Source organism: Pleuronectes platessa, chromosome 12 (assembly GCF_947347685.1).
Source record: "Pleuronectes platessa chromosome 12, fPlePla1.1, whole genome shotgun sequence".
Lineage (NCBI taxonomy): Eukaryota > Metazoa > Chordata > Actinopteri > Pleuronectiformes > Pleuronectidae > Pleuronectes > Pleuronectes platessa.
Window position 1 is genome coordinate 8,889,929 of NC_070637.1, and position 19,827 is coordinate 8,909,755.

General features: G+C 42.2%; 1 protein-coding gene and 1 long non-coding RNA gene across 19 annotated transcripts in view; one reads left to right on the plus strand and one right to left on the minus strand.

Moving 5' to 3' along the window:
- Positions 1 to 1,464, minus strand: part of lrrfip2 (leucine rich repeat (in FLII) interacting protein 2) — a 19,798-nt gene extending 18,334 nt beyond the window's left edge. For 6 of the 18 annotated variants that reach the window (XM_053436232.1, XM_053436230.1, XM_053436228.1 and 3 more), the window contains exon 1: positions 1,254 to 1,464. The gene's annotated coding sequence lies outside the window, so the exon portion shown is untranslated. The remainder of the gene's footprint in view (positions 1 to 1,253) is intronic. The other 12 variants (XM_053436237.1, XM_053436238.1, XM_053436239.1 and 9 more) reach the window with 4 other exon arrangements.
- The window catches only part of LOC128453373 (uncharacterized), a 14,790-nt gene extending 1,800 nt beyond the window's left edge, over positions 1 to 12,990 (plus strand). Inside the window, exons 2-5 of the long non-coding RNA XR_008341500.1 lie at positions 3,224 to 3,309; positions 3,436 to 3,510; positions 11,561 to 11,649; positions 12,915 to 12,990. This is a non-coding gene — a long non-coding RNA (uncharacterized LOC128453373). The remainder of the gene's footprint in view (positions 1 to 3,223; positions 3,310 to 3,435; positions 3,511 to 11,560; positions 11,650 to 12,914) is intronic.
- Positions 12,991 to 19,827: the final 6,837 nt, after the last annotated feature.

The window sequence follows — 19,827 nt, forward strand, 5'->3', positions numbered from 1 at the left end:
TTCAACGTGGCTGTACACAAAGTCAAGTGTTCAGAATATTCAAACATAAGCAACAGGGCAGTGTCCAGTTTCAACTCCATTTCACTGCTTTCGTTCACTCTAATCTCCCTAACAACTCATACACTCCCTATCTCTTACTTCCATTCCTGCAAAAACAGACAGTCACTCATGTATGGCACCTACAAGGGCTTTGGATAAACACTTGTGGCTGACATGAACCAGATTTAAACGTGACATGCAGGACCACTGCAGGCTTGTAAATCAGGATTTTGAAATAACATTCCGATGCAGGACAGCCAATGGGCTCCAGAGGAGGATGACAACAATAACCCCAACATCTGAAACAGATCAGAACCGATGACTGCTCTGATATGTCTGGTATTAACAGCTGGTATAATGGAGTTACTCATCACCAACATGATGTGGCCGATGAACATTCAAACATCGAAATGTAACAGATCACAGACGGATCGTCAGTGTGGCTGAGTGGCACAGACAGGGGGAACACGCCTAGTTTAGGACCCAGCTGAGTCAGAGTCAGAGCCGAGAGCGAAGAATGAGCGCTGCTTCATGCCGTCCGATGATCTAAACCCCGTGGACTCTACATTCTAAATGAACAGTGTGACCACCACAGAAACACCGAGTGTAACATCTATTCATTCATGTAATTATTGATCTAATAACAGCAGGTTGGTGCGTTATTGTTAGTGGACGTGAAGCGAACAAACTTCAGCTACCACCACATTACTGAAACATGAACTTTCCCACTCACTAGCATTCCTCTACCTGTACTATGAATATTAAATAAATTGTATGAGGAGTATAAGCTATGTTAAAGCTAAAGTTACACCGGTGTACCAGTAGCCTTAGCTTGCTAACCACACTAGCGTTGAAGTTAACTGAGGTTAGCCTGGTCCTGGTACGCTAACTAAAAAAATGCTAACTAGAAATGCTAACTAGCACGTCGTCCTCCCGAAATTCCCATTTGAAAGAGTCCCCTTTAAATGTTTTGCTTACAACCGTTCCAGTGAAGCTGCCGCTGAACAGCAACGACAACAACCACCCACCCACACGCGTCCTTCCCTCGGCAATGACCCTCAGCACCGAGCACAATCCCCGGGAGCCGGGGCTAGCTCAACTGGTTAGCTCGGCTGGTTAGCTTGGATAGCCATCATTGCTAATCTCGACTCTCGGGAGCGACAGACGGGGCAAACTGGCACCGATCCTCCCCGTCCCCAAAAATATGACCTCACCTCCGCGACACCGTCTTATAGTCCCCGATACCACCGAGGCGTCGTCCCGTCCGCGCTGGAGGTTCAGGGAAGATCCATCCGGCTCCTCTTCAGAGATCCGTGGTGTTTTTGTCCGCACTGACAGCTGTCATCAACCCGCCTGTCCGCCCTCCGCTGCCCTGCTTACCCACTTTCCACACGCCGCTCCGCTCTCAATGTCCCGGATGTTGGGAGAAATCTGGGCGTGATGGTGCATTCAGGGACTGCCGGACATATCATCGTGTCAGGAGCTATGGCCTGCAGGGGGCGGGAGAGAGGGCTCCTCCTAACGCAGACATTTAATAGTTCTTCCTAACCACACACACTTTCCAAGCTTTTAGAGGCTGACAGCATGGAAACTGTGCGCGAGTACTGACGCACACTGCTGTTATTACTGCTTCTATATTTAAACACACAACTGTAATACACAATGTGTGTGCTCCTGTTCATCTGAAGTCTGATCCCATTCAAACATTCATGAGTCTCTCTCTTACATTCATGTTGAGATAAAAGTGTTCATAGCAATACATGTTTCAAAGTGTTTAACTTTACATTTGATCATAACAATAACTTGTTTAAAATGAATCTGTATGAACAGTTTCTCAAAACAAAAGTTTATAAAAAATATGTTTAAGCTTTATGAACAGATTTTATTGTTCTTTTTCTTTCCCCACATTGAATTCATTTCAAATGTACAAACAATATGGCACTTAGATCATGGACTGTATGACATATACGTGTTGCAGAGATGAATGATAAGCAAGACAAAAAACAGAAAAATAAACTTTAATATTGAATGGTATAAGAAAGAATGAAACTAATTAGATACAAAATAAAATTAATGAATGCCGGGCCGCGGCTTGTCAAACAATGTTCCTCTATTACGTAAAGATAGTTCATTACATTTTTATTTTCCATATTTTTAAGTAGTTTAAAATAATATGAGAAAAAAATTAACACGCTTGGATTTGTGACCATTCATTTGTTTGTTGTCTTTTGGCTTTTTATCCACTCTTTCTTTCACTTCATTTCATGTCCTGAGTTCATCTTAGTCTAAGATTTTTAGGCTTTCTACTTTTAGCTTTTCACATCAGAAAACTATCTATTTGAGATAATATATAGGAGTAGGTTTCTGACAAAAGTACTGAGTGGGTCCTTTGGAGAATATTTTTCCATCAATAAAGGGAACTCTATTTTTGCATATTTAAACTTGAGGTTATTACAGCAGGCCTACAGCACCCGATTTTATATATTACAGCTGATATATTATTATGTCACTTATGACATTGCATAAAATGTAAATAGTTTGTATGAGTAACTAACACAGATTCATATAAGCCAGGGCACCAGTGGAAGGACTGTGACTAACACACAGTCACACACACACACACACACCAAGGACTGTAAATAACACCCTCCACCCTCGGGGATTAAGACACTATTTGTCAATGGAGTTTTTGGCACTTTTGTAAATATGGTTAATCTTCTGTATATAGTTATTTGCTGATGTTGCTTTCATCGTTGCTTTCACCCTACATTTGTATACATTTGTATACCCATATATAGATATATTTAGAAGAGTGAAGCCTCTTGCAACCTGAGTATGATGACATTAAAGATCTTGAATCTGTACGTTTACTCCTGTATCGACTATACACATTTTGTCCACAAGAGGGCAGTACCGGATAATGAGTTCTTCTAGCATGTTTTAAAATGGCACACTGTCACCACAGTAACCAAATAGGCCCAAAGAGAGAACTGCGTTTATCATCTTTCTAACATTTAAAATCATGTTAAATAGTGTGACACATAAATAAATGACATACAGCTCAAGATAATAAACGTATTTCAGGATCAAAGACAGCTGGAATGTTGTTTTTTGTACTATACTTGGTAAACATGAAAATAGAAGAATAATGTCCGTTGCTAACAGAATGAACCCTTGTTTTTAGGTGGTGGAGCAGCTATACAAGGGATTTTCATTCAGAAGACCTACAGGACCTGCATGGGAATCCCCTGACTCACACACATAACACAGGTTACATGCAATCAAATACATGCACACAGACACACACACACACACACACTCTGCTGCTGTTTATTATTCTCCCTCATTACAGGAAGCTAATGACTGTTTTGACTCTGATCACCCCTCTGTTTGCAGCCTTGCAGACAGGGTTTACTGGAGTCTTAACCCAAAGACACCCTCAGCCACACAGTCTCCATGCCACCACCCCAGGTAAACTTTCCACAGTCATCATTTTGAGCGCTAATTAACCATCTTTCACAGACTTGATGATAAAGGATCACATCTAAATAGACAAACACGTGCATAAAATTGGATTCAGTCATGCGGCTGATGATCAAACTGGATTATCAATAATCATTGCATTGCATTTGCCGTATTGACAGACAGGAAGGTTAAAATAAAATAAAAAAAATGGAAAAGAAAAGAATCTTCCAAATGTTGTGAAATCTGCCGTTTGTCGCTGCTGGTTCTGTCTTGTTATTTTGTCTTGTTACAAAATGACCATGTGATTTGAATTTCTGCCGTTAGAAATGAGAGACATGCTTGCATAATGGACGGGCCATAACAGGATGTAATGGTGAAGAAGGCCTAGAGGCAGCCAGACAGTACTTAAGTGTATTTGTCTAGTTTTATGGCCCTTTTAATTCCCAAACACTCAGCCCCTCGGCTTGTTTTCCTGGGATAGACAGGCATGTACTCAGCTGCACCAAACCTGAAAATGTCTCCTCGTCTTGCTCTGCAGTATCTTTTGTCTTTGCCAGTGATCTCCTCATCTGTTACTGTCAGCAAGTAAACACGGTGCTGCAGCATGTGTTTTTGTGTGTGCACGAGGATGGATTTGTGTAATTTTGGATGCCATGCACCACCAGTCGGTGATCAGCGGTTGTGAAGAGCCTCCCACTATGCTAACAGGCCTGGATGAATTGTTAGCTGTTCTGTCTGTAAGCCTCTGTCTCTCCAAAGAAAGGGAGTCGGAACCACGGAGCCCCCAACTTGTAATTACCCCACGGAGGGCAATGCTGCTGCCTCTCCTCATCTCCTCTTGAGCTCTTTGAAGATGCCCCATAGGGAGTTGGTTGTAATCAGGACACATGACTCATTGATTACTCCTTTCCAGTCTACCAGGAACACAGCACAAGAAGTGGACGCAGCAGGGGGAAGGCGGTCGCCTCAGAGTGTGTGCAGATTCTGGATGGACAGCATGGACACAAATTAGATGCTGTAAAGAATCGGATGTGCATTGTTATTCTGGTGGTTAGCTCAGTCGGCCTGTTAAAGTGGCTATTCATTAGTGTCTGGAGCGAGGGTGAGAGACCATATGCCAAGTAACAGTCTACAGGTTTCCATCGCAGCCAAACTCATTAGTGCACAGATTAGTCTACATGTCAGCCAAGAAGAGGTGGAACTAATCAGTCCATGCACCTGATGCAAGGGTTGGTTTTAATAACACCCATCATGAAAAAGCCACAGTGTTAGAATATCATAATGTAAAACTACATCCTTCCCCCAGGTTTTGCGATGGTCCGTACTGTAGTTTTTGTGTAATCCTGCTAAATAACATAACATAACTTATGGTTTCGCGTGATCACGTAATCTTTGTGTATTATTTCTTACATGACCATGGCGAATATCATACACATTTCGTACAAAAATGCTCACGTTATATTTTGGATCTGCCACTTTAATACCACATAATTATACTGTAAGCATGTGAAGGGTAGTTCTGCAAAAAATGATCTGTTTAAAACTGGCCATTTTTACACAAGATGTGTTCTCATAGCTTTTTACGGGAGGAAGTTGAAGAAGGTTGCCTCTCCCAGAAACTTATAATTAGTAGCATAACCTGTACTTTTGTTTCCCTCTCTCTGCCACGTTTCTTATATTATTTTCCTACCGTGGATCTGTTGAGCGTCCTAAGACAGGGATATCTAACACATTTCAAACAGCAGAAAAGTTGTGCTGGGTGAAAATGCTACACTGTATCATAACAACAGTGCAATTATCTCCAATTCGGTCAAACCAGATGCTGAACATCTGCATAGCTGGACTGGCAGGTCTCTTTAGAGGATGCTTCGTTTAGCATTGAGAAGGACATGATGGGCAAACAGAATAGGCAAAGCGAGTAGACCATAAAAAGGATCATAAAAGATGTCTTTTGATGTTTCTGGGCTTGCACTCCGGACACCTGTGGGGTTGAACCCAGTGACTGGCTGTCTTATAAGAACACGTTAAGTCGAGGTAATTGGGTCATTGCTTGTCAAGAAGCTGAATTAAAGCCTGAAGCAGCGGTAAAAATGTGTATTAATTGCATTGTGCACTAAAACCATCCAACAAATTCTATGATAGCCACTTTTTTGAGTTAGAATAAAAATGTCAGAGAGATTTTGTTTGTGCAACACTGTCTCTATGTGAACCTGTGCATTCACCATAGCACTATAAATACAAAATGAATACTTGTTCAGACAGCTGTCATGAATGGTAGATGCTATATGGTTTCTATTTGTATTGAATTGTCCTTTGGCAGTCAGGCGTTGTGGATGTCTTAGTTTTCCTCGCTCAGGGTCTGATGCCTCCTGCCTCCCCTGACAGAGCATTAAGTGATGTGGGGTGTGTCGTTCAGGCCTGTTCGGATCACAAAAACAAGAATCAGGGGAGCGTTCAACTGCAGACTGTACACACACACACACACACACACACACACACACACACACACACACACACACACACGCACACACACACACACACACCCAGGACATTGTTGATGACCACACCAGGGAAAAAGTCTCGGAGTGGCAGAATGGCCCTGCAGCAGAGAAGGTTAAAAAGTCAAAGAAGGAATGCTGTCCACTTATTTGTGGAGAGGCTCGTCAGTCACATTGTGTCTTTATCTTGTCAGAGATGAGGATCTTTTGTGCTTTAGATGACATGTTAGTGTATTTCCACTATTTGTTTGTCTCCATTCAAATTGTGATCGCTGGATGATAACGTTCCGAGCACTTAAAAGTCTGCGTTTTTGCGCTAAAAGCGAACCATAAATAAGACAACTGTCATGCAGAGAGTGCTTGTGTGTTTAACTTGTGTATTTGTGCCCCATCTTCTGCTTCTGTGTGTCCGCAGGATTTCAAATGATTAGTATTGTGCAAGGTGGCAACCATTTAAGGGACTATAACTCTTTATTTGCCTACATTTAGCATCTTCTTGCCTTCCGTCTGTTACAAAGAGAAAAGTAAGCCTAATCAGGCTCCTCTAAGGGGGTGAGCTGGGCCTATTTGCCAATTGACATTTGGTGAAAGGGTGTTAGATGAAAAAAAGCACCTCACACCATGAGGTAGAAGCCTCACACCAAAACTCATTCAGACACGTTGTGTTTGTGTGTCAAGAGGAGCTTGTGTTTGTGTGTAAAGAGGAACTCGTTTTACCGCCGTCCACTCAGAGCAGGGCACCCTCTCTCTGAGCCGTGCGAAGTGGATTGATCCACAACACATTGAATTTATTCTTTAGTTTTTTTTATTTAAAAAAAATGGAGAAATCTGCCTGTTCTTTTCGTTGTTTTGACAGCATAATGGCTGTAATTACATGGCCATCACCTGTATGTGGGACCTGTTATCTTCCCATTACCATTAGAATATAACTAGGTGGTTGCATTGCTTACCCTGTAATTATTTAAATGGGACAACATAATATAATTTGAATTACAAGTGTTCCATAAAATGTCTGCTCTGCTTTAGAAATGTGTCTCAGAACTGGTTGCACAAAAGATTACAACTAGTTTTGAGGATCTGCCAATTTTCCACAAACCTGATATATTTATTACATCATCATGAAAAACATCTGTATCCAATTTTAGTTTATTTTTAGGATAGAATATATTTATATAAACAGAGCGGTTACTGGTCCTTCTATTCCTGCACATTTATACTGACAGCAAATCAAGTTAAATCAGGACTTCTGCCAGTTCAGTGGTATGATGGTGCGGCCTGAGGCTTCTTGCATCACGCTATAAAGACTCAATTATTCTCATGCACTTTATAATGACGAGGCACTGCTCAGAATAAAGTGACCAATTTTGAAGATTAACGCTGTGCAGGCATGATGCCTTTCTCACTGACTTTGTTTTGATTGCTCCAGTGCATCCTTTGCTATCTAGCAGTGAAGGAGTTTAGCCTCCACTGTTTTCCCACAGCGCTTTTCTTTTTCCGACCACTTTGAACAAGTTAAGTAGAGAGAAGGAAAGAGGCTGAACAACATGATGGCAAAGACAGGCTGTGGACAGTGGTGAAGTAATGGGTCCGAATCTAAGCCCCTCATTAGACAACAGGCTCATCCAGGGATGAAGGATGGGACTGTGCAGGGGGCTGCGATGTCAGATCCGCCATGCAGAAGTGACAGGGCACTGGGAATGTGCAATGAAGTAAAAGTCACATGACTGCTCTTTGAACTGATTTGCCTTTGGCTCAGCATTGACATTGCTTGTCACCATGTATTCACAGATTGCAGTTACTTATTGAAATTAATTCACATAATAGTTCCTGTACAAATATTAAACAAGAAAGGTTCAAGTTTTATTCATGATTTGTGATTGAAATTCCCTCAGTAAAAGCCAATTCTAATTATTTTAAGAAAACTAAAATCAAGCACATCCTCTGTGATGCTGTACACAGTGGTTTTGAGCTAGATGCTAATGTCAACTCGCTGGTAATCTCACAATGAATTTGTTTATTATCTTAGTTTAATGTGTTAGAATATTAATGTAGCTAATTAGCACTGAATGAAAGGTAGAGCTAAAGGCTGATGAAATACAATTTATTTGCTGATATTTCTGAATATGCAACATAGTGTTAACATGGTGTCGTTTAATGACAATTTAAGGGGTTTCAAAGTTATTACAATTCCTTTTAAAAAAATAAGAATGTATGAACCAAAAGTGCTTAATTTATTAGAGCTCGTGTGACATCTCACAGAAACATGATTTAAGTCAGTAGAGCACACAATTCACTTGGGTCAATCTTCAGGGGGCCATGAATGTATCAACAAAATGCTGTACCAATCCATCCAGTTTGAAAAAGATGGAAATATTTCATTGGAAAAGTGTAAACCATGAAGGGGTGAGGTCTGTTGAGACAAACCAATAGACATAGAAACATCCTTTGAGCTAAAACACTAGTCTGGCTAAAATAGATCAAAACATTATACATATAATGTTGTCATTATATACGCTAATGTTTTTTAGCTTGGGTGTATTTGCTCTTTTGGTAAAAGTGATTATTTAAATGTCTAAAACAATTTTTAAAACTAAAATACGAAAAAAATCACCTCTAACCTCTAACCCAATTAACATCCAAACCACATGTAATAATTAAGCATTAAATCAAACAAATAGAGAGAGATAATCAGTTCCAGCATGGCGTTAATATGTGTTTCTCCAGCGGGAGCTTTAACAAAGCCACCATATTGGCTCTGTGTTAGAAACGGCTCACCAGTAAAGCTCTTTTCATCAACAGGGGAGCGGTCTTGCCCTTTCATTTCATTCTTAATTGAGCTGATGTAAACAATAGGTGATTGATGACAGTTATTCCCCTGCCACCACTCCAGAGACCTCAGTGGTGCACTAAGGATTTACAGTATAGCCCATTACTTGTGCATATGCTTTCATGGTGACTAGAAGCAACGTTTGGAGAAATTGAAAACTCACACCTGGAAAATCCACTCACACTTCCAACCCAGATGGCATTCGACTATATTAGCTGTTGTAACTAGATTACTGTCCTCTGGCCAATGCTTCGATCCTTCTATAAATACAGCCCGGTTTCCTGGTTGACAAATCCACTTATGGCACACAGAGATGTCCTGACGTCTGTGTCAGAATGTTGTGTCCTGCATATACTGATGTGTTGGGTGAGATAAGAAGCGATGGGGTGGAAGGGAACGAGTGGAGAGGATGATTGTCATTAGCCTTCGAGCCAGCACGATGGAGTAAGTGACATAACAGCTCAGACCTTGCACACCATTGTCATACGTGATTAGCTAACCCTCTCTGGGTGTGCTGCATCCAAAGACTCCTCTGTTGAGACCCGGCATCCTGTGCCTCACTGCTGGATCGCCCAAGACGCTTGGTAAACACGGGAAATACAAAACCCCTTAATACATCCCTACTGTGTTTGGAGGACTGCCATGACAACACTGGATCTCCCGGAGAGCTGGAGTGTTTGTTAGGTGAATACACACTGAGATATGCCCAGGCAGTGCCCTTCTGTGCAGGAGCATGCAGTTTTACCTCATGCACTGTCTGTCACACCACCAGAAATAAGAAGCCTCGCGCCACAGGGACACACAGTTTGTTTGAGACATGGAATCCACTCTTGGCTCTCACAGCATGCCTAATTCTGCAGGAATGTCAGGATAAAAATCTCAACCGAATGTAAGCACTCTAATCTGCTCCGTGGATCTTTGCACTGGAGTCTTGAGATAAGGCCAGATGAACTGCTCTGTGGGTTTTCTTGACACAGCGTTCCTGCTCTGGCCTTTATGTTGCATGGCTGTGAGAATCTCCAGACAGCTTTGGTTTAGCTCCTGTCTTTCCAGAAACAACTGTCAAGGCTAATCTCCCCTGCAAGCACAGGTCATCTGGACGCCAGATCCACGCAGAACCGCAGCATCAAAGCTTGGTTCTCTCTCTATCTCTCCCAAACTGTCTCCACCTCATCCTTCTCTTTCTTTTCATCCCTTTTCGTCATGGCTTTCAGAGCCTCGCTGACCAGAGAGGAGGAAGTGCACTTCATCCACATCGTATGCCCATCCTGCAGAGGATATATTCACTGACATCGATCTCACAGAGGGAGTATACTCTTTTGATTGTAAAGGGTAGTAAAAAGGGATGGGCATTGATCCATCTTAAGCACACCCAGGGCTGATCAATAAAATAGATCTGCTGAGGAGCCCTGAGCGTGCTGTTGGCAGACTCTGCTAAATGAGGCTTTCAGGGGCTCCGGTCTGAAGAGCCGCCTGTGAGGAGCCTCTGAAAGCCTAATGTCACTCTACCTGTCATCTTTTGTCATATTTATTTAATGATTATGGCATTTGTTAACTGGCGCCACAAGGTAGCGTGACTCCATAATCCCAAATGAGGTCATATTGTGCAGAGTTCCCATGGAAAATACTATAATTGTTGTTTTGAAGTGGAACAACTCACCATCTTAGCATATGAGAACCACAAACCTATATTGTTGAAATTAGTGCTTAATCTAGAAACAAGCTGCTTTTGCGTCATACTAGTGCAGTGCCCATTGTAAACTTGCCTGTTGCCTTGGCTTGTTTTCTGCTCTGGAGCTACTTCAGAATTATTCCTTATCATTACTTACAAACTGTCACAAATATTATGCCACTTTTTTTTGTTTGGGTGCTGGACGTTGTGTACAGAGCTTTTCACCTCAAGCGTATAGTGATGAGTGAAGTTATAAAACTCTGTGTTCATCCTACCTGGTTTATCGGCAGTGAACACTTAATCATTGTTTGTCATTAAATAGAATTGAAGTAGCTTTATAACTTTCCATGTGTGGTTTAAGTTTAAATGATTTCCTTGACTGTTGTTATTATTTGCTATTTCAGAGGTTTGTTCAGCAACCAGCACAATCTTCAGATCCGAGGTCAAAATTCCCTCCAAAGTAAAAGCTCTGTAATTCAGCTCGATATAAAGCGTTGCTGCAGTAAAATAAGTAATGTGCTTGTGGCTTGAACTGTCAAACAGGAGGTGATTCTGTGAATGTTGTTACCATGACAGAGATGACCACCTGTCGTGTGTCAGTTCGTCTATATATGTTTATCCGTTTCTGTGACAGGCCAATGGGGTGAAAATAAAAATAACTAAATGATCTAAATGATCTAAGCAATTTGACCAGCTGTTTGACCCAGTTGCTGATGGCTGCTGTCGTTGAATATGTGGAAGAAGGCTGACTGACTGGTACTCTGATGCTACAGAGCACTGGTCTCCTTTTCATTTACACATGCCAATTGTGAAGCAGATTTGGTTCCTGAGATATGCATTCCAAATACAGACAGACATTTATGGAATTAGTAGGGAGATGACTACTCTGTTGGCCTCTCACTTACAGTACTTTGTACTACAACATATACGCGATTGCGTTTTATGGCTCTTTCACACCCTTTTACACTGCTGTTATCACAACACTATCATGTACATTGCCCATGAATAAACATGTCATGTAAGCACAGATTTTTATCAATTAACCTCTTTTCTGTGAAGTTTGTAGATAATCAAGGCCTATCGCTGCCAACTGAGTGTATGGTTAACTGAATGCTTTGATGTTCAAGCTTGACCTCATCAGGAAACATGTAAGAACTCAACGCTCATATCGTTCTTGCTCGTGTTTTGATACACGTGATCCTCATCTGTTTTGATTTGAATGTAAAACACATGCAAAAAAAAAGAAAAAAGGATGAGGGGTCTCAGTTGCAAACATCTTCTGAGAGCGTCAAAAATCCTCTGTTCTTCATGTGCAAATCCCTCAACCAACTGGCCTCGAGTGTCACCCTGGGTTGTCCTGTTCAAAGGGATCTCTGGGGGTCAAACCTGCCAGGTCAGCCGCTCTCAAAGCGACAGAGTTTACCCCCAAACTCGCCCCCTTCACTCTAAAAACACATGGGGCCCCCAGATAGACCCTCGTCCTTCCTAGCACTGCAGTCCTGTGGTGATTTACTGCCTCGGTACACACCCCATATAAACATATCATCCTCATGTCATCATCCAGGCCTCTGGGGGTCGGCGGGGGGGTCTTCTCACAGAGCTGTGGCCCAGATCTTAAAGATTTATCCACTTCTCTGCTGTAAACATGATGAAGCTTTAGCTGAGGCCAGCGTGTGAAAGCGTTTCCCTCAGAAGTTCCTTCATCTTGGCCACCAGTGCATAAATCACATTTTCTAATCTGGGTTTATCTTGAAGCACATTCACTGTCAGGTGTTAATGTTTATTTTAGAGCCATAAAGGGAAGTTCAGTTGCCGCCACTTTAACATATTTATGCCAGGAAGCAGTGGTGCTAACAGCCAGGATCAGATAAAGGGAGGCTGGCCATATGTTGGCTTTAGGTGTATCCCTGTGAAAACAAACTCTCAATCGATTCAAAATCCACATAATTAATGAAACAATGGTATTTTGCATTGGTTTCCTCTAAAAAAAATCCTCTCTTAATGCCTTCTACCCCGGCTCACAACAAGATCTGTTTCATGTCTGTAAGCCTTCCTCTTAAACTCTCTCTAATACCCCAGTAGAAAGGGATAAGGACAGCCCTCCCCCGGCAGTTGCTTTTGTGTCATGTTTCAAAGACCCATATATCAGTATAATATACACAAATGACCATTTCATGCAGCATTTCATACTTTTGCCCTCTTCAGCTTGAAATTATAACATTTCACATGACAGGTACATCTATTCGGTGTAAACTGCCCCTCCCCTGATAATTATAATAATGTGCATGAATGCCAACGTTAATTTTCATGTTCGTGTTAATTTTCATTCCAGTTATGATGAACTAAACTGGTCCTGGTGAGTCTAATAGTGGCAGCTGTTTGAACTTGTCTGTTCTCATTGTGTTTCCTGTAGGTGCAGAGACTTGATAGCCCATTGGAGGATCAGTCTGATCCCTGCATGACCCCCGACCCCCTGTGCAGAGAAAGGGGCCGGCCTGTCCAAATCAGTCCAGAGACAAGACCTCAGGGTGTCCCGCAAAGTGTTAGTGGAGCCAGCTGCAATTACATTTGTCTGCTCCTCAGTTTGTACTTAAAAAAAAAAAAAAAGAGTACAATGCTTAACAGCGGGATGGAAAGGACGTACACTGTTCTATATGTCTTAGTGAGGGTGTGTTAAGGACGAAGCCTTATTATAGTACACAATTTCTCAGTGTTGAATCTTTTCCATTGCACCTGCAAGCTGGGACCTGTCTTAGATGGGGGTGTGCAAGCTAACCACTAACTATACCTGGGAGACGAAGGCAAAACAAACCAAACAGCAAGCTACTGACCCCAAGGAAATGCTGCAGATTCCCCAATAACAAGCAATTCCCCTCCCCTGGCTGAATCAAATTTAATTGGATTGTCTCTCATGCTTTGGAGAAAAAAAAGAATGCGTATGGGATTTTTCTTTTTTCATTTTCATTCAGATCATTATTTCCACACCGCTCTTGTTGATCCCACAAAGCGAGGAAGCAATTAAAGAAAGAGCTAAACAGGATAAATTATGGAAATGAAAGAGGAAAGAAGAGGAGCCATAAAACGGTGAGGTTTCCAGAACAGGGTGTTTCCTGCTCATAAAATTAATACAATATTGACTTTCTCAGACACGCCAGCTGAGCCCGGGATTTAACTGGAGCACATCCAGCAGAAAGAGACAATTGGGATCCTTTTCTCAGAAATATTTTTATAGGTGTTAGACGACTGGCGTCCATTAGGCTCGGAGCTGTAGGAAGGTAAAGCTTTCAAGTGGTCATTGTGAACACACTCCCTACAGGTTTATGGCGTTTTGTAGAAGAGGAGCAGTCACACACGAAGGGCAGACAAATACTGAGGAGGTGATAAGTAGAGGAGATACCGAGTAAACTAAGATAAAATGCTTGTGTAGCTTTATGTATGAAGAAATATATACACGCTTTTAGCAGACATAAAACACAAAGACAATGGTTTTCACCATTTAGGATGTAAAAGCCTGAGCATGTTGGTAAGTGAGGGACTTGTTAGTGCAGCCATATGGGAGCAACAAGGAGGGTGCTGGGGCATGAGGGAGGTACCTGTTGGGTCCCATGTTCTGCTGTCACTCTGATCTTATCAGGGGGCCCGACCAAGAGGAGGACCAGCTGTCACTCTCGCCGCTCTTTTGATGTGGTCCTCCAGAGCTCACACACACACACACACACACACACACACACACACACACACACACACACACACACACACACACACACACACACACACACACCACTTCAGAGGAGTTGAGGCTTGTTTTTGTTCATGATGAGAACTGGTGGCTTCGCTGGCAGAGCCACTTGACAAACCCCACAGAGGGTAAAAAGCAAGATAAGGCCAGATAGTTACAGCTCTCTGAGGATATGTGGGGCTGGGGTTGTTCAATTTAGTTGTTTAGAGCCCGAGGCCTGACAAAAGAGAGTCAGTCCTCTGAGCCGACACAGGACATCCTGCTCATAAAACAGCCAGGACGTCCTCATGCAGACACTGGGACTGATAAAGAGGGGGAAGCACCAGGTATTCTTCCTCACAAATGCACTTGCCACTGTTCCTCCCCATGAGCTCATGTCTCCTGCTGAATGTTGCACACTCCCGGTGAACAACAAACAAAGTAAGCCACAGGGAGATTGTGCAGTAATTATTTTTGCTTACCCAAGCACGAAAGCTTGATCTGGCTAGTGTTGGCTAGACTGTTTCTTTTTTTGTTTAAGACTCAAGTGGCATAAAAACGTTTCAGACCGAAAAAACAAACAAGGTAAATTTACCTTTTTCAAGGATTACTGGATTACTGCTCTTATTTTTTCAGATCCCACTCATTTGTATAATATTGTGGCTTGAATCTTTAAATGAGACAAAACGCAAGTCTGTTGTTTTTTGCTCGTCCCACTTTACAGTTTTCAGCACGTAGCCCTCCTATACACACACACACTTGACACTCGTACTATCAACACAACAGTCATTTTAAGTGCTTCGGGCATGGAGGGATTCTTTAGGCCTACCATCCTACCTTCTCTCATCCAGACGATGCTCTGGCTAATTTATAATTTTCCTACTTAAAATTTTTATACATAAAGAGCTCAATCAATCTTTGCACATCATCCATAGTTAAATAAAATCAATATCTTTAATCTTAAAAAACAGATATTTTTACGCAGTTTATTTAAAGGGACAGTGGTAATTCAAATGAATCGTAATTTCCGCATTGAACATTGAACAGATTTGCTTGTCTTTCTCTAAATTAATGAATCATCCAGTTTCCTCAGTCAAAGGTAAATCACTTTTAACCTTAACGTGAAGTGTTTTACAGACATTCCTGATGCCCACAAGATGAATCCAAATCCATGATTGGTACACTGATAATAAACATGGTAAACATTAAACCTATTGAACGTAGTTGTGTGCATTTTAACAGGCTACCATTAGCCTTTAGCTCAAGTTTAGCCTCAGTAAGGTAGTAGCGTGGTTGTAGACTCTGTCTTGTTAAAATGGTATGTGGTAATCAGAATAAGCAAATTATATAAAAATATCCTTGCATTCCTTATGATATGATGTGCTTCAGTAAAACAGATCAAATTAGATAAATCACTCTCTTTCTCCTACCACATTTATTGGTATTAAGTTGTACAAGGCATGTTTAAGTGCAGTGTCGTCCAATTATCTCTCCTCACAGGGAGTAACTGATGTTGGCCTCAAAGGCTCCGACCCAAAGACTCCTTCCCTTGCATGCACAGCCTCTCTCTCTGTCCCACACAATTGCTTGGCAGGGGCAAATGCACTCACAATGCCCTCTGTTACTGTGAGTGCATGCTCTTTATACACTGCGAACTTTTGAACCACCTCTTGACCACAGCTTGAAGGGAGCTGAGACAATGGTTAGTAAACACACTGGAGTGAATGAAGGGATTAGGTATTAAATGACAGGATGTGCTTAAAGAGGAGCAGGTGGTGATTGAGGAAAGGGCGGCTAAGCCTTGCAAGAGCGGAACATCGTGCATCTCCATGTGGATTTTTCTCTGCGTCTTCATCGTCCTCTTGCTCTGTTTGTATCGCTCCCGGTATTTCACACTTGCCCTCTGGTATCTCTTCCTGCTCATTTCCCCTCTGCTTTCTATCTCCTCATCTATCTGTGCTCTATCTCTATTGTCCACCTCGACACAACCAGAGAAGCCTGCTCCTTAACTCCGGCCCCAGACAATTGACATTCATGAGGTTGGACATTCCGGTCCAGCCCCATTCATATGTACAGTAAGCCAAGGAACAAAAGCCACCTCACACACAGTGTAGAGCCTATCCCCCATGTGGGGGTCACTGGGGGAGCTGGGTGAGTCTCAGTCATTTCAATATAGACAAATTGACAACGTTGTTATTTTCGAGGAAAAACTATCGACCACATGACCTTGCTGCTGACCTTTTTCATGCTACTTAGCCAACATTTTGAAATTTAACCAATTGCAAGTCATATCTTCCAGCTACTATTTCATCTAAAAAAGTGATGATACCAAAAACTACAATAATGTTCATAACTCTCATAGTTCTGACCGAAAACAACGTGTTTGCGGCCGATATGGCAACTGAGTCTGTCTGTAACTTCATGTGTTTTTATGAGTAGATCTGATTTGGTTTGAATATATAACATGTCAAACTGAAGATAATCCTTCTCGCCTCACAGAAAAGTGGAATAGCAAGAACCCTTCTCTGCGTTTCCAGGGATGCATTGTGGGTATGGGGCCGAGAGCTCCTCTCATCGGGGTGGTAATGAGTTTCTGAGCTTTCACTTGTCAACAGGGTAAATCCACATCTTATATCCGAAGCCCATGCAGCTCAGCAACATCGCCTCAAGGATATCTGGAGAAAAACATGAGAGTACGAGACACCGCAAGAGGACGAAGTGGTTATCAATGTAAAGAGAAAAACCAGACAGCTCGGTTTACTATGATGTATTTTGAGACAGACTGGGAAGGGCTGGTGGGATTTGGGGTTTTGGGATTACCTCATGAACACGTAAAAGGAGAACCCCTCCTCCAACTGTGACCTAATGTGAACCAAGTCAAAGTTTAAATAGTGCCTGTCTGTGGCACCCCCGCTCCCCCAGGACCCCTTTTTGTTCTAATTCATTTTGCTGCTCTCTCTTGCCTCGGTTTGCTACGTTTTTCTTGTATAACAGACATCCCATTGCCCTGCATTTTGTTAAAAATAATAAAACATTGCAAAATTCTATCCATTTTCATCACCCCATCACTTGGATTACTTTAGATAGAACAATCTGAATGAAATGGTTGTCAATGAGGTGCGACGCGTGCAGAGAAGCAGTGAAGTTCGCTGATCTGATCTGTAATGAGCTCACAGTCCAAAGCGGCTCCGTGGCATGCGATCACGGCATTATCTCTTGTGTTTACCTGTCCCAGTGTTATGGGGAGTTTGGCATGACATTGGGCCTATATATATATCTCGGTGAACATTGACATGCATGCTATGCTGCAGCCTGGTTAAGAAAGTGCATGTGAAGAATGATCGGAGGGCTAGAGAGTGAAGTCCATTAACAGTTTATTTCTATTTTTCTAGTTAAACCATTCACTTTCTGCACATTCTTTGCTTGAAAGTGTGGTATAAATAAAAAAGGGTTAGATAAGCCTTTTTTTTGTGGATGGATAACCATCTGTGGGAGTCATCAAGGTTCAGTCTTTGTTTTGGTAAGAAGACGTCATTTCAGATCTTTTATCAGCAGGTGTGGTGTCAGCGTCTATGATCTCGATTAGATGAGACCATTTGCCCATATGCTCTCCTGTAAATGATGTCAAGGACACTTGAGCCCAAATCTGTGTAATGAGATCCTCCCCGACATCTGCAGTCTTTCAGTCGGACTCCACAGACATCCATGGGGAGTATTTTTATAAAGCACTGTAACGATTACCTCCGCCCACTTTAAGCCCCTTTAAATGATCACCACCAAATCCTTTCTGCAGGTGTGCGTCCATTCACCTGCTGCATGTGTGATCCCCTAGTTTTCACTCTTCTGCCATTGAGGTTATGTTATCAACCCTGTCTGTTTGTTGGTTGACTTTGTTTGTTTGTAAGCAAGATTACACTAAAACAGATTTTTTTTTTAAAACTCTTTTTAACATTGTAAGAATAGTTTTCAGCACTTTCAGCACTTTCACTGATTTCCCAGGGTATTATTCATGGGTTTTGATCATTCAAATCAAGCGTATTTAGAATACTTATATCTGAGAGTGTTAAATTTCGTCCCGCTAAATCAAATTTAAGGGGACTGTTCGGCCTTAGTCTTAAACATAGCACTCACTTGCACTATATGTAGTCATGGCACTGACTGTGCACTGACTGTGTTTAATTTGACAAAAATAAACTTGGGCAGAGAGGGGGGGGGGGGGCCAACTGACAGGCATGCTGAACATGGAGTTATACAAAAAAAGACAAGGCTATAGACGGCAAGGGTACAAAAAGGGCCATGACCCCTCTATTGTGGTGAGATCAGAGATGAACCAGCTCTACAGCTGGAGAGGTCAGCAAGCCCACAAGGTCAAGCCGACGCAGAACTGCTATACTCAACATCAAACACAAGTCCAGGGCCCGTCACGCTCCCTGTGAGCTGGGTTGAAAACTGCAGCACTAATCCCGCTGACCACTCGCTGTTGCTCTTACAGGGAGGACAGAGGTCAGCTGGATGTACAAATCACAATCATTTCAATCAATTGTGGCAACTAGCTCAAATTAAAATGCAATCTTTGATGTGCATCGGGCTAGTTGCCCTTTGGACCTGTCTGGAGTTTGATGAATAGAGAGGGTAGGATTGAGCTGAATTAACATATTCCCATTAGTGAGCACTTTTATTTAAAGAAAGATGCCTTTTCCTCTTTGAAAGCAGATTTAATGTTTCTGGTTTGAGGAGACTCTAAATGAATGATTCATGACTCTTAAAAATAATGGTCTCTGCAGTGGATCTACAGGGAAAACAACTTCAAAGTGAAATGGGATGAAATGCTGAAAATGTTTGTCGGCCCTATAAGCTCCTTAGTTGGGAACTTGAGGGTCACGGTGGACTGCCTGATGGGAGGAAATATTATTAGGTCCGACCACGGGAGCCAAGGCTAATGTTTGCAAGGACGGTCACCCGACTGCTTACCTTCACGAGTGGCCTTTTCCTCACCCCGTCTTTGAAAGAATTTTAATGGAAAGATACCGAGGCAGATTTCGGAAACGAGATTATTGGGGCCACTCTTTGCAGCTGCCCACCGTCTAATCTCCTCGTGACAGCCCAAAATCAGGAGCCTCTTATCATCTGTCATTCCTGCTTAATCCCACGTGCCACGCACACCAACTGTTTGAAAACCTCAGATCTCAGAAACCCGAGCTCCCACCACTGTCATCTTAATGTCTGTTTGTGAAACTGAAGTAGTGTGAATGTGTGCTTTAGTACATCAGTGCAAGTATGTTGACTTACATTTAAATGTCTCACCCCGCTAATCAAATACGACTGTCTGGGCCGATTGTTGAAGTCGCAACTTATTAAGCCAACAGCTGGGCAGGAACCAGATAAGGAGCTGTTAATACTGTCTGTGCCAAACTGGTCTGCCTCAGTGGGGAGTTTGTAAAGACATGGAGGACAGCTTTTTTTAAACACGTGTGATAAACAGTCTCCATAATAAGACTAATGAAGAAACACTGGGTGCTATTAATACCACAGTTAACTCAGTGGACCACACTGTGTGATTGTTACAGAAAAGAGGAGAAGCATAAAAACTCACAACAAACTGTCCCAG